Here is a 14,473-nt window from a genome sequence, read left to right as displayed (position 1 = left end):
TCCAGTTCCTTTAATTTCACCTCGAGTTCCAGCCGTCGCAGCTCTGTGGCGGGGGACTCTGCCCGCGATGGACCACTGCTAGCTGAGCGCGACCTGGCAGGCACCGTGTCTGTCTGACGGCGTCGAGCCCCTGCTCCTGTCGGAGAATCCGAAACGCTTCCCGAGGCTGACCAGCCACTTTCTGCCGGGACAGGCTCTGCCCCCCCAGATCGGTCATTCTCTTCCAGCTGGGCAATCAGCTGGGCCTTGGTCGCCTTCCCCACGGTCAGGCCCCTCTCTCTGCACAGCCCCGCTAGCTCTGCCTTCAGGAGTCGGGTATAATCCATCTCCCCGCTATCTCCCGGGGTATCCACTCACCAGCAGCAGCTGCAGGAATGGCTCTGTTCCCCCTCTGGCTCTTGTGAGACTCCTTCCTTCTCTTGTGCTCAGTCAGCCACTGCTGGGAGCTCATTCGTGGGTGCAGTGCATCCCACTTCTGACACCAGTGTGATGGGGTTCAGGGGTCCCCCTGCACTGCACCCCATCCGCTGGCAGGAGAGACTCTCACTCAGCAGGTACAACAGCAGGTTTATTAGGCAACAGATGTCCAGTTTCTCACAGAAGCAACAGCATAGCAGCCAGAGACAGTCCTTCCAACCCGTCCTGGGGAGAAGACCCCGAGGGGTGCCCCTCTGGGGTGTAGCTTTCCCCCTCCTCAGGCTGGCTGCCTTCCAGCTCTCCCTTTTCCTAGCCTCTAACTGCCGCCCCCGATTCAAAACCCCTCTCAGCTCCTCCCTGCTCTTTGTTCAGGCAGAGGTGTTACCTGCCAGTTGTAGCCCCAGGGTCATCCTTAGCCACTGGGAGCTGCTGCTTGCCTCAGACATCCAGTCTGACTCACACATGCACTCCCCCCACTCCATCACAGAGGTTGTCTGTAGGAAAGAACAGGCCTGTCACCCAGGGCCTCCTGGAGTGTGGCATCCTGATTAAGGATCGGTTGTAGGTCTTTAATAATGCGTTGCAGTGATTTGAGTTGGGGGCTGTAGGTGATGACCAGTGGTGGTCTGTTCTTGGCTTTTTTGGGCCTATCTTGGAGTAGCTGGTCTCTGGGTACTTGTCTGGCCCTGTCAATTTGTTTTTTTATTTCTCCTGGTCGGTTATTCAGGTTTATGACTATTTGGTAGAGATCTTGCAGTTTTCGGTTTCTGTCAGTAGGATCAGAGCAAATGCAATTGTATCTCAGGGCTTGCCTGTAAACAATGGATCTAGTTATGTGTGCAGGATGGAAGCTAGAAGCGTGTAGGTGAGTATAGCGATCAGTGGGTTTCTGGTAGAGTGTGGTACCGATCAGGCCATCCTTGATTTGTACTGCAAGATCTCTACCAAATATTCATAAACCTATCCTAACCCTAACCCTGACCTGAAAGTTTGCGCCTTATTGAAGAGGAATTTTCACGACACTTTGGAAAGAGAGGCTGCTGAACTCTCTTTTATATTCAAATTTGACACATTAACACGTGGTTTGAACCGGGATGGGAATTTTCTAGGTCATTATAGGGGCTCTTATGCACACTTGGTTCAATCTAATTCTTGACTTTCCCCTCCCTTCTGCTCCTCTGCTCTCTGATTTGCTCACCTTGATAATATTTTTCTGATTTGCCAACCTTGATTACTATTTTTGGTTCTCTGTGCCTTAAATCTTGAGTCTGTTCTGGTATGGCTATGATCTGAAGAAGTGGGTCTGTCCCACGAAAGCTCATCACCTAATAAAGTATTTTTAGTCTTTAAAGTGCTACTGGACTGCTCTTTTTAGGGGTGCTGTTTCCTTAGGGGCACCTCTTTTTCAAACTGGTTTTGTAAAATAACATGCTTTGCAACAAAGATTTTGTCCGATTTCTGAAAAGCGGTTTCCTTTATGAGGTCCATGGTAAACATAAATGTGGTGATCCCTTAAACGTATGTTTCCAATTTTCAAGATAACTAATTTAGCCAGGAGTGTGAGCCATAAAAGCCTATTGTATTTAAGTTGAAGAATCGACATGGGTGAAATGTAACTCCTTTATGGGTTTATTGCATGATCAAGTCAATGTGGCCTTCTTTGAACACGGGTTTTGAATTTGCAAGATATTAATTATCAGTAAAGAGAGGGTGTTAGTCATTCACACGGGTTTGGCATTTAGTTTCTCTGCTGGCCAGTGACTGTGGCTTCTTGCGAATGAAATTTTAGTCAACTAAAATGAATTAAGAGCCACCTTTGCGGTCAGGAAAGATTATCAAATATGGCCATCTTATCAATAGGACACAAGGTAGCGGCTAATATTAATTTCAATGCAATTATTGATGAGTTTGCCTCATTAAAGGTTTGCAGAGTAAAATTATAAACAAATACCTATTATATGTATTAAGGTATATGGGCTTGTCTACACTTGCCCCCGACTTTGGAGGGGGCACGTTAATCTGGGCGACACGAGATTACTAATGAAGTGCTGCAGCGAATACGCAGCACTTCATTGGGCTAATTCTCCCACGTGGAAACTTCAAAGCATCAAACAAGTGGCGGTGTGTGTAGCCCCAGGCACTTCGAAGTACCCGGGCACATGTAGACCCATCCTATATGTATTAACTGAGCATTCATAAGCAACAAGAAGTCCTGTGGCACCTTATAGACTACCAGATATTTTGGAGCATAAGTTTTCCTGGGCAAAGACCCGTTAGTCTATAAGGTGCCACAAGACTTCTCGTTGTTTTTGAAGATACAGACTCACTCGGCCACCTCTCTGATAATTGATGGTTGTTTATGCAAGTCTCATCACTATTATAAAAAACATTGGATTATGATTATTTATTATTCATGGATTTTCCCTTTTTCTACAAAATACCTACGATAAATACATAAATATGAGGGGGGACAATTTTATATTCTTGCCTCGGGGCAAAATTAGCTCATCATGTCAGTGTTCATTGTCTGTGGGTCTCTTTAAAGTTTGTAATAAAGTGTAATGGATAAATTATCTTATGTGAAGCACCACGGTGTTGGGGAAAGAGGTCCCATCAAAAAACCTGTTGTTATTTCAGGACTGAACACTCAAGAGGCTGCTGGAAATCTGCATAAAAGCCTGGTGGGACCCGATCCTTTTATATCAGGTCTGCTTAACGTTTTCCGCCGGGAAAGCCTAACCCATAAGGATTGAGATCCCAGTCCTAAAATGGTCCTTCCTGAATGCGTTGAATTTTGGACTGTGACCTGGGATGAAGGTCTTTTTGAATTGATTTGCAGCTACAAAGCTCATCAGCTCTGCTAGGAATCTGATTTCAGAACTGCACTCAGGACTGTATGCAGAGCTGGCCCTCGGGAGGTTTGGGTCCCGTGGCAACCCCCCAACCTAGTGTGCTTCCACCGCTCTTCCCTCCCCCCCATGCTCTGCCCCATCCCCTGCTTCAGCCTCATGGTGCCCCTTCCCTGAAGCCCCCTCCCCAGGGATTACCCCAGGGCCTGGTGCAGGGTTGTACCAGGGGTTGAGAACACCCTCTTGTCCACAGTCACCACAGCCGAGGGAGCTGGAGAGACCTGGAGGCCTGCTCCACTCTGCCCCACCACCCATCTCCCAGCACAGTTCTTCTCAACCTTTTTTATAAAGCCCCCCTTTTTCCACAAAGAAAATTATAAATACCCCCAGACTTCTCTTGCATACCCCTAAGGGTACACATCCCACCTGTTGGGAAACATGGCCCTGAGGTCATCAGAGGGCTTGAAACAACTGCCAGTCAACCTGCCCAGATTACTGTTCCCTTTGCAGGAGTCAGGCTTGTTTTGCATCCCACCAAGCTGCACCTCACTTAAAATCTACTGGCTTACACAAAGGTGCACAAATATCCCAGCAGGCCACTACTGAAAACTTGCTGACTTTCCACCACCTTAGTGTCAACTAAATAACTTGGGATAGAAATACTGTATGTACATTTCAGCAAGCGGCATAGGAAGCAGTAGAAACAAGTCACTGTCTGAATGAACGTTAGATTGTGCTGACTTTACTAGTGGGGTTTTTTTATGTAGCCTGTAGGCGAGGCTCTAGATTCATTGATGTACCCCCTGGAAGAGCTCGGTGTACCCCCAAGGGGACACGTACCCCTGGTTGAGAAACACAGTCCCAGCACACGCTGCCTGACGCCTGATGTTGTCCTGTGCTAGAGTCCCCAGGTAATAAACTGGGCCCTGCCTATAGGATGGTTGAGGCAGCTACCGTGACCCTCGCCTCCCCCAAAGTGCAGGGCCTAGGGTAGCCACTCTGAGCAGTCCTGTGGACAGGATGGCTCTGTATGTTTGAGTCTTTTAACTGGTGCTCTCTGTTTTCATTCTGTAGTAAATTTTAGCCTGGTTCCTAAGAACTGGGTATCCGTGCGCATTTGTGATAAAATCTGAACTGTTTAGTGACCTGGGAGGTGACGTGTCTGATCCTTTGGGACTGGACATCAGTTAGAACACCGAGATAAGTTATTACTTCTGAAACACCTGGCAGTGTAGACATAGCCAGAGCAGCTGCAGCACCTGCGGGCCTTTCCCCTTGTCATCCAGGGATGAGTAAGGAGAACCAAACATAGCACTGCATTTCCAATCAGGCAGCTCCCCAAGAAGTACTGGTGTGGCACACACCCAGCCTGACATGCATCGACAGAACTCTGTGGTGATGTCCAGGGAGGGCCCAGATAGCAGGACTAGAGTCACTGGGGATGTTATACATTAGTGTTAAGAAGCATGAGCAGGGTTACCATATTTTACCTTGCGAAAAAGAGGACGTTCTTTAGAGGGAGTGTATCTGTATTAGTACAGGTTGATCCTCTGCAATCCGTAACTCTCTCGTCCAGCACACTCCATAATCCAGCACGATTTTAGTTAGCTGGATGACCTGAAGGGGGCTGAACTAGAGAGGTTCAACCTGTGTCAACCAACTCACGTTGCATATTAATGTACTACAGTAAACTCTATGATATCTAGCAGCCCCAGGACTGGGAGGTTGACAGATATTCAAATATTCTGGATAATAGAGAGGTGGACCTAGCAGTGCCTAATAATAAAGAAAAACTAGATAAGAGATTAAGAAAGAAACAAAAATGTGTGCAGAGTACTTTATTTACCAGCAATTGTAGTCGTACACTGTCAACTTTTACTATATTTGCTGTATTTATTTGTATTTACTTTCATTACACTCTATTTACGGAAAACATAACTAAAATTTACTGATGGTTAAAATGCTGGTTATTTGAGAGTTCCGGATGATAGAATGCTGGTTATTTGAGAGTTCCGGGCGATAGACTGCCGGTTGTGTGAGAGTTCCGGATGATAGAATGCCGGTTGTGTGAGAGTTCCGGGCGACAGAATGCTGATTATTTGAGAGTTCTGGGTGATTGAATGCTGATTATTTGAGAGTTCCGGGCGATAGAATGCCAGATATGAAAGAGTTTACTGTATATATGTGTACATGCTATAGCACATTAACACTACGTGAGTAGGTAGCTGCAGATACAGATACACTGCCTCTCAGGGGTGTGCTCTTTTTTATGTGGTACCCATATACATCAGCAAAGCAGGGGGAAGGTTTCAAGAATGGCATAGGAGGGTGTGGGGGCCGCGGGTCGGGATTGAGGGGCATTGGCATAGCGTAGAGTGAGTAAGTGGTGCTGTACTTCTGGGGTGCGTGGCATATTTGCAGATGAGGCCCCAGCGGGATGGGTCTGGTTTCTAGTCTGCGCAAGATCCTGTGAGCATGGGGACACGTGGTGGACTTGGAGGGTGCTGGGTGTCTGAGCTGGGGCAAAGGGCTGAAGAGAAAAGCCGTGCCCCTGTGCACCAAGGGAGAGAACAGAGAGCTAGGGTGGGGATTTGCTGAGGGCGGGGGGAGTACACAGGGAACACTGGCCTGGGACCCCTTAATTCCCCTCCCCCTCAGTTTGCTCTCATGCCTCCCTGTGCCAGTCTTGTTCCAGGTCTGTTCAACCCCACCCAGCTCTGGTGTGCCCATCCCTCGGGGCATCCCCTGCCTCACCTGGCCAGGTCTGCTTCTTCCCTGAGAGCAGCAGAAGTGCCTCAGGCCTCAACAGTTCTAGAAACACTTTGCGTCCCGCCCAGCTGGGCAGCTGAGTCAGGGGTGCCTGAACAGGTGCCTGGGTGCAGGGAGTGTTTGTCACCGTGTATTCTGCAGGGCTTTGCTTCAGGTGGAGGGAGGAGTCTGGGCTAAATCACCATCCCTCACAGCTGCTGCTGCTGCATGTTTGTTACTAACTCAGAAGGAGGCTCTTGGCAAATCTCCCCTTGTGTTTTTCTCTTCCCCTTCCCCTGTATGGTTCTGTTAACATGACATTCTTACCAGCTTTGCAGCATCCTGAGCAAAACTTCTCTCATTCATCCCCCGCTCCTCCCCTTTCCCCCCCCGATTCTCCCTACCTCCTGCCTGCCCTGATCACGTCGGAAATCGCATGGATGTCCCCGGAGGGTCTCTGTGGCTATGTGTAGCTGAAAGGGTTTTGTCGACAAAATGGCCATTTTGTGAACAAACCGGCAGAGTGTCCAGATTCCCACGGGCATTCTGTAAACAGCATTACCCTGCTTGCCACAAGGAAGGACTCCATTGTCAACTAAATGCCGGTCTGGACGTTCCGGGGGGCCCGCAGTCAACAGAAAAGGCCTGTGGGACACCGTACAATCCTGTCTGCTCTGCTTCCGGTTGGCTGTTGGCTGATCAGAAGGCTCTTTCCATCTGCATGGCGGTCAGGATGTGATCTGTCGTCAGAGGTTTTGTCGCAGGAGATCTTCTGACACAAATTTCTGCTGACAAGTCCCTGTAGTCTGGACATAACTTGGGAGAGGGCACTGGGTTGCGATGTCCATCTGCAGTCCTTTGTGTGTTCCTGGGCAGAGAAGAAGTCCTGTGGGGACCACAGGTGGCTGTGAGAGGATGGATGGGAAGAATGTTTGGGGTCACGGTGAGGCAATGGGGGATTTTTACCCATTCAGGGTAAATGGGAAGGCTTTTTTGGGGTGGCGGGACCTCTTAGGGAATGCATGAACTCCAGAGTTTTTCCAGAACAGCTGTAGAGCTGAAGAGGTGGGTCTGTCCCACGAAAGCTCATCACCTAATAAATCATTTTGTTAGTCTTTAAAGTGCTACCTGACTGCTGGTTTGCTTTGTTAGAACACAGCCCAACACGGCGACCTCTCTGTTATTATTCCAGAGTTGTTATTCCAAAATAAACTATTCTGGAATAATGCGTCCACACTACAGGGAAGCCCCAAATATAAGCAAAATTTATGCCGAAATAGCATGTCCATACAAATAGAGCCAATTTCGAATTAGAGCACCCGGAAGCACTAATCCAAAACAGGCTTCCGGATTAGAAACCTGAATTAAGGCTATTGTCTACAGTGTTATTTTGGAATAAGCCTGATTCTCAGCTGGTGCAGGGTTGGTTGGTCTTAAGCAGAAGCTTATGTTCATATGGGGGTGGGGAACCTTTTGGCACATGTAAGAAAATAAGTCTGTAGAATGTCAAAACTTTATTAATTGGTGTATGAATGTGAATACGCAAACATAAAAACAGTAACATATTTCAACAATTTTAATGAGATGGATGAGCCTGAGACGCAGCAGCCGCTCGTATGTGTTCCCCTTACAACATTTCACACCTGCCAAGGGGCCTGCCGCCCTAGTTTGTGCACACCTGTCCTAGTATACACACCCACGCTGAGAAGAAGTGTTGCTGGTGTGAGGTTATCTGACTGAAATATTAGACATCTGATTAAACTGTGGCACGTGTTAGGAAGCTGTGCAGACATATCACATTAGCTCAGAGTAGAACTTGGAAATTGTGAACCTGCATGGTTAGTAAGACCTCTCATATTTCAATCTGATAATGTCACATCAGCAAGAATCGTTTTCATCAGTGTGGGTGTATTTACTTGTGATGTGGCTAAGCAATCCTTACCTGTTACTATAGCTCTGAGTCAAGACCAAAGGGGAATGTTGACATTGATGATGAAACGTCATAGAAGCAAAACAGCAGTAACTTCGCTACCTCTCAGTTACTTCACAGAAATAGGGCTGCTGTCTGTGGGAAACGGTATTTGAATACATTACCTGGTGCTGATTGCGCAGTGTTTGGGAAACAGAAGGCTCTCTTGTGTTCTCCCAGGTCAGAGGCTGCAGCAGATGTATAAAATCCCTGCTCGGATGCTTCTGGGGAAAGCTGCAAGCCATGAAGGATGAGATCCCAGGATACCCTGGGATCCCTCTCAGGGACTTTGCCTTGATAACTTGGGACTGATCTGTACAGATCCATCGGCAACTACACAGCTTAACAGCTCTTTGAATCTACACCCCATCCTAGGTGATGATCCTTCACTCTCACAGGCCATGTGAGGCAGCCCACTCCTCACTTACAGACAGCCCCGCCGCCCCCAATTTGAAAGAAATACCACCTACTACACCCCCCCCAACAGAAACACTACCCAGGAACTCATTCCTGCAACAAACTCTGTTGCCCCCTCTGTCCTCATACCGAACCTGGTGACACCATCATCGGCCATAACTACATCAGCCAGACCATCGTTTCAGTCCCCTGCCCATCTGTGATCTATGCCCTCATGTGCCACCAGTGCCCCTCTGTCATGCACAGTGGCCAGCCCAGACTGTCTCTGCACAAAAGAATAAATGGACACAAATCAGACATCAAGTATAGCAACACTGAAAACCAAGTAGGAGAGCACTTCACTCTCCCTGGACACTCAGCGGCAGGTTTGAAAGTTGCCGTACATGAGCGAAAACTTTCCGAAACAGGCAGCAGTGTGAAACCGCAGAGCTGGAATTCAGAGGCAAACTTGACAAGGTCAGACTGGGTCTGAACAGCGGCTGGGAATGGCTTATTCAGTACGGAAAAAATCAAGCAGTCAGGTTCTGAAGAAGGGTGTCTGCTTTTGTTAGCCTTTACAAGTGCCATGACTGCTTGTTTGTTTTGCTAGAATACAGACAAACATGGTGACCCCTCTGTTGCTCACTACAGAAAATAATTTTCCCCCTGTTGGTATTCTCACCACCTTACCAAATGTAGGGAGTGGGCCACATCCACCCTGATTGAATTGGCCTCTTTAGCACTGGTACCACTCCCGTCTTTGCATCTCTATATAGATCTCTGCCAAACCACAGTTTCCTCTTCATGCATCTGACGAAGTGGGCTCCGGCCCATGAAAACTTATGCCCAAATAAATGTGTTTATCTTTAAGATAGCACAAGATTCCTTGTTGCTTTTGCTGAAATAGAATGACACAGATCCCCTGCAAGTCTGCTTCTGAACCTCTAGAACTGAACTCAAAGACTTAGTCACAAAGGAGGAGCTTTGGAACAAAGCAGGACAAGAACCCCATGATGTTCAAACTTCGAAGTTAAACTTTGAAACAGGGCACTATTCCGTTCCTGGGAATGGAGTAAGGACTTTGAAGTTGGGCTCCCTACTTAATTTCAAAGTTAACTTCAAAGTAAGGGAAAAATGTGTGTAGACTCTCTGCTGGCTACTTTGATGTAGCACCTAAGCTGCGTCTACACGTGCACGCTACTTCGAAGTAGCGGCAGTAACTTCGAAATAGCGCCCGTCACGTCTACACATGTTGGGTGCTATTTCGAAGTTGAAATCGACGTTAGGCGGCGAGACGTCGAAGTCGCTAACCCCATGAGGGGATGGGAATAGCGCCCTACTTCGACGTTCAACATCGAAGTAGGGACGTGTAGACGATCCGCGTCCCGCAACATCGAAATAGCGGGGTCCTCCATGGCAGCCACCAGCTGGGGGGTTGAGAGATACTCTCTCTCCAGCCCTTGCGGGGCTCTGTGGTCACCGTGGGCAGCAGCCCTTAGCCCAGGGCTTCTGGCTGCTGCTGCTGCAGCTGGGGGTCCGTGCTGCATATACAGGGTCTGCAACTAGTTGTTGGCTCTGTGTATCTTGCACTGTTTAATGAAAGTGTGTCTGGGAGGGGCCCTTTAAGGGAGCGACTTGCTGTTGAGTCCGCCCCGTGACCCTGTCTGCAGCTGTGCCTGGCTCCCTTATTTCGATGTGTGCTACTTTGGCGTGTAGACGTTCCCTCGCTGTGCCTATTTCGATGTTGGGCTGAGCAACGTCGAAGTTGAACATCGACGTTGCCAGCCCTGGAGGACGTGTAGACGTTATTCATCGAAATAGCCTATTTCGATGTCGCAACATCGAAATAAGCTATTTCGAAGTTGGGTGCACGTGTAGACGTAGCCCTAGTGTAGAAGCACCCAGTCTTACTGAATTGTCAGAATAGTAACAGAGAGGAAGCCGTGCTAGTCTATATACTATCAAAACAAAAAGCAGTCAAGTAGCACTTTAAAGACGAGCAAAATAATTTATAAGGTGAGCTTATTAGGTGAGTCTGTCCCAGGAAAGCTCACCTAATAAATTATTTTGCTAGTCTTTAAAGTGCTACTTGACTGCTTTTTGTTTTGAATTGTCAGAATGGGTCACTGTCTCAAAAAGGTTGGGAACCACTGATCTAGCCTAACCTCTGTTCCCAGATGCCCAGAATGGTGTATTTTTCCCCAGAGCAGAGGGGGAAAATCTGGGAAGTCCTTTAGTTCCAGAAATGATGCTCACTCTAGGTTCCCATATTTGAACTTTGAGAAGAGAGGACACCCTGAGAAGGGCATGTATCTGTGTCCGTATCTACCACCCCCTGTTGTATTAATGTACTACATATATTCTAACACATTCCTACACTGTGGGTGCGTCTACATTAGCCGGCTACTTCGAAGTAGCTGGCACAACGTCGAAATAGTATGTGTCGCATCTACATGCACCATGAGCTATTTCGATGCTGAAATCGACGCCAGGCGGCGAGATGTCGAAATCACTATTCCTATCTGAAGATGAGAATAGCGCCCTTCTTCGACTTTCAGTGTTGAAATAGGGCGTGTGTAGATGATCCGCATCCTGCTACGTCGAAATAACAGGGTCCTCCATGGCAGTCATCAGCAGAGGGGTTGAGAGACACTCTGTCCAGCCCCTGCGGGGCTCTATGGTCACCGCATGCAGCAGGCCTTAGCTTCTGGCTGCTTAGGGCTTCTGGCTGCTGCTGCTGCTGCTGCTGCAGCTGGGGGTCCATGTTGTGTGCAGAGGGTCTGCAACTGGTTGTCGGCTCTGTGGATCTCGTGCTGTGCAGGCTGAGTGTGTCTGGGAGGGGCCCTTTAAGGGAGCAGCTTGGGGCTTTGCTGGCCCCTTATTTTGACAGGGAGCACTTGTGTGTGTGGATGCTCTGCATTTCCTTCAGAGGCGGCTCCTTTCGACATTCTCCGTCGCTACTTCGACGTTGAATGTCGATGGCCCCAGCCCTGGAGGACGTGTAGATGATACACGTTGAAGTAGCCTATTTCGATGTTCTTACGCTGAAATAGGCTACTTCGACGTAGTGTGCTAGCGTAGACGTAGCCCGTGAGTTGGTAGCTCCTGATCCAGATACACTACCTCTCAGGGGTGTCCTCTTTTTTTATATGGTAACTCTAGTTAACAAACAGAAGAATGTCCTGTGGGTGGAGAGGGACTGGCCAGGCTGACTGATGTGTTCTCCCTCCATAAGGCAGAAGTGTCCAAAACTGGAGGTGACTAATGGTCTTCCCTGAATCCCCCACAATGTCATTGTGAATTATTTATAATTGTTTCTTCCTGGGCGGCGGGGTGTGGTGTGGCTGTTTTCTGTTTGCATGTGCAGTTCTGCTAGGCCAGAGCTGAGCAATCTTTGTGTCACCCCTGCCATTAGCCACCCCCCACCCCCAACCTGTCCAATGTCCTCCAAACGGATGGGAATTTGGGGCATGTTCGTATGAAATAAAAACTTTTCCGCCGGTGTGAAGAAGAGTCTGCCCCAGAGACCCACCAGCGGGTTGTGCTGGGCCCCCTTTCTGAAATGTCACCTGCCCCCCACTTTTGCTCAGCCCTGGGTCAGGCTTTATGGAGGAAAGGTTTGGGGGAGACCGGAGGCGCTGCATTGCGAACAGCTTTTGCTGACTTTCTCGGTTGGCTCCAGCAGTTGGGACTCCTTCGCACCGCCATACTGCTAAAATCCCCCTTGCATTTGTTATCTGGGAGCAGAACCAATAGGGAGCGGGGGGCGGGGCTTGAAAATTAGCATATGGGGCGGGATTGCGAAACGGCCAATCGGCGGGGGGTGGGTGGGTGGTGCCGGCCGGCTGCCGTCTTACACAGCTGGCTGGAGGGGGGTTGCTTTGCGTTTCTCCCTGCTGCGTTGGAGGCGAGTAAGCGGCGCCCATCGCGGTGCTTTATATGGGGCGGCGGGGGTTTGGGGGGGTCGAGCTCCGCCTCCTTCCCCCCCCCCCCCAGGAGGAGGCGCTGAGCCTGGATCGCTGCGGGCCGGGGTGGTGCAGCGGGATCGGGGCCGCTTCTGGCTCTGACCAGCTCCTTAAAAGCAGGCAGTCAGCGAAGACCCACGTGGGGCAAGGTGCCTCTCGCACGGGGGAGCGAGCGTGGGTTGGGGAAGGGAGGAGAAGGATGGGGTTAGATTGGGGGCTGGGCGTGCCTGGCTTTGGAGGAGGGGAGGGGGCTTGCAGGGCTCATGGGGCTTGGGTGGTTGGCCCTGGCGTTGCAGGGCTTGGGCGGCTGAGGCTGGCGGGCAGGTGGCTGGCCCCAGCGGTGTGGGGCTCGGTCAGCTTGGACGGGTGGCTCCGGCAGCGCAGGGCTCAGGCAGGCGGACGGCTGGTGCAGGCAGCTCTGGCAGCTGGCACGGGGCTCAGGCAGCTGGGGCTACACCAGACAGCCGCAAGGGGCCAAGAAACACTATTTGTGCTTATTTTTAATTTCAGATGCCACTTTTATATTAAGTTTTTGTGTTCATTGTAAATTAGGAATTGAATTAGTTGTTCGGGGAGGGGGTTGGGTGCTGGTAAAGAAGAGGTCGGGGCGGGGGGGTGAGGGTTTCTCAAAAACCAAAAGGAGGGAGTGATGGTGAAAAGTTTGGGGACTGCTGCCCTGGAGGATGAGGACTGCTCAGGGGGATGCAGAATACGAGCTTTGTGGCTGATGCTCACCCACCGCGGAGAAGGCAGCTCTTATCTTAGTCACAAGCTCTTCAAAAGATGATGAAAGTATCCTGGTTTCTCTGGGCACCCTTCCAAGCTGGAACCTGGCTCAGTCTTAATGCTGGCCAGCTGGTGTCTCTCAGAGTCCTAGGGCTGGAAGGGACCTCAGGAGGTCATCGAGTCCAGCCCCCTGCCCAAAGCAGGATCAACCCCCACTAAATCATCCCCGCCAGGGCTTTGGTAAAAGCCTCCAGGGATGGAGATTCCACCACCTCTCTAGGCAATACATTCCAGCGCATCACCGAGAGTTTTTGCTAATGCCCAACCTGCAGCTCCCACTGTGTAACTTGAGACCATTGCTCCATGTTCTGCCCTGGCGAATCCTTCTGGGGCTGCTTGTCTGGTTCAGATTTGCTGCCCTTCTGTGGTGTTTTCCCTAAGGGGCCCCCTCCCTCCCCGCTCGCTGGGACTGGCTGGAGTGGGAAGTACCACCTGCATCGGGTGACTGAATGAAAAGCTTGCTGCCTGCTGAGCGAGCTGCCAGGCACAGACGCACGGCGGACGGATTCTTAGCTGTGCAGCTCGTGCTTGGGGGAAGAGCCCCCTGCAAGCATCAGCTGAAGAGACGCACAGAGCGGTTGGGGTTCTCCACTCCTGGGTCTAGGGGCTTGGATCCTGTGCAGCGGGACCCTGGTGAAGGAGGGGGCTGCGTGCTGTCGCTCCGGCTGCTCAGGTTGGGGGTCCTGCTGGGGCAGGGAGACTCAGCTTGTACAACGAGGGAGCAAGGTGGTGGTGGTGGGGAGGTGTGGCACCAGGTTGGGGTGTTTGGGGGGGGGGGGGGGGTCCTGCCCTGAAGTCAGGGAGGGGGCTGCGCCGCTTTGGAGGCGGGGAGGAAGGGATTTCAACTTAAAGTGGGGAGAACGAAGCAGAAGTCGGGGGGGTTGCATGGGTGGGGATCCGATGGGTGTGTTCAGCAGTGCTCAGCTGGCGTTGGCTGTGGGGGTTGGATGCTGCTTGGGTGGGGGCCTTGGATGCTAAACAGAGTTAGAGTTGCGCAGGGGTTGTGCCAGGTATTTGATTGGCTTGAAATGTGAAAGTCCCTCCTGCCACCAGCCCCTCAGCTTGCAGCAGGAGACTACGTAGTATATAGACTAGCACGGCTTTCTCTCTGTTCCTACCTGTAGGAGGTGTCCATAACCCCTGCAGTTCCCCTAGAAATGGCCCGGCTGCCTACCCTGCTGCTCTCATTCTAGAGTAGGGCTTAGCTCCCAGAAACACAGGCGTGTCTGCAACTTGCTAACCAGCTCGAGTGGAGAACAGGAGATTAAATGGCAGGGGCTGAAGCTGCCACAACTCAGCATCCGGGGAACGAATCTTGAACAGGAGCAACTATTAAAATCTGA

General features: G+C 50.3%; 1 protein-coding gene across 6 annotated transcripts in view; it reads left to right on the top strand.

Annotated features, from left to right (window-relative positions):
- LOC142024940 (C-type lectin domain family 2 member D3-like) overlaps positions 1-14,473 on the top strand; it is a 43,029-nt gene that overhangs the window by 15,178 nt on the left and 13,378 nt on the right. For 3 of the 6 annotated variants that reach the window (XM_075017309.1, XM_075017316.1, XM_075017308.1), the window contains one exon: positions 3,055-3,123. The gene's annotated coding sequence lies outside the window, so the exon portion shown is untranslated. Of the gene's footprint in view, positions 1-3,054; positions 3,124-12,247; positions 12,287-12,370; positions 12,494-13,445; positions 13,804-14,473 lie in introns of those variants that run through there. The other 3 variants (XM_075017311.1, XM_075017310.1, XM_075017312.1) reach the window with 3 other exon arrangements.

This window comes from Carettochelys insculpta, chromosome 22, assembly GCF_033958435.1.
Source record: "Carettochelys insculpta isolate YL-2023 chromosome 22, ASM3395843v1, whole genome shotgun sequence".
Classification (NCBI taxonomy): Eukaryota; Metazoa; Chordata; order Testudines; family Carettochelyidae; genus Carettochelys; species Carettochelys insculpta.
This window is presented reverse-complemented; position numbering and strand designations above follow the sequence as displayed.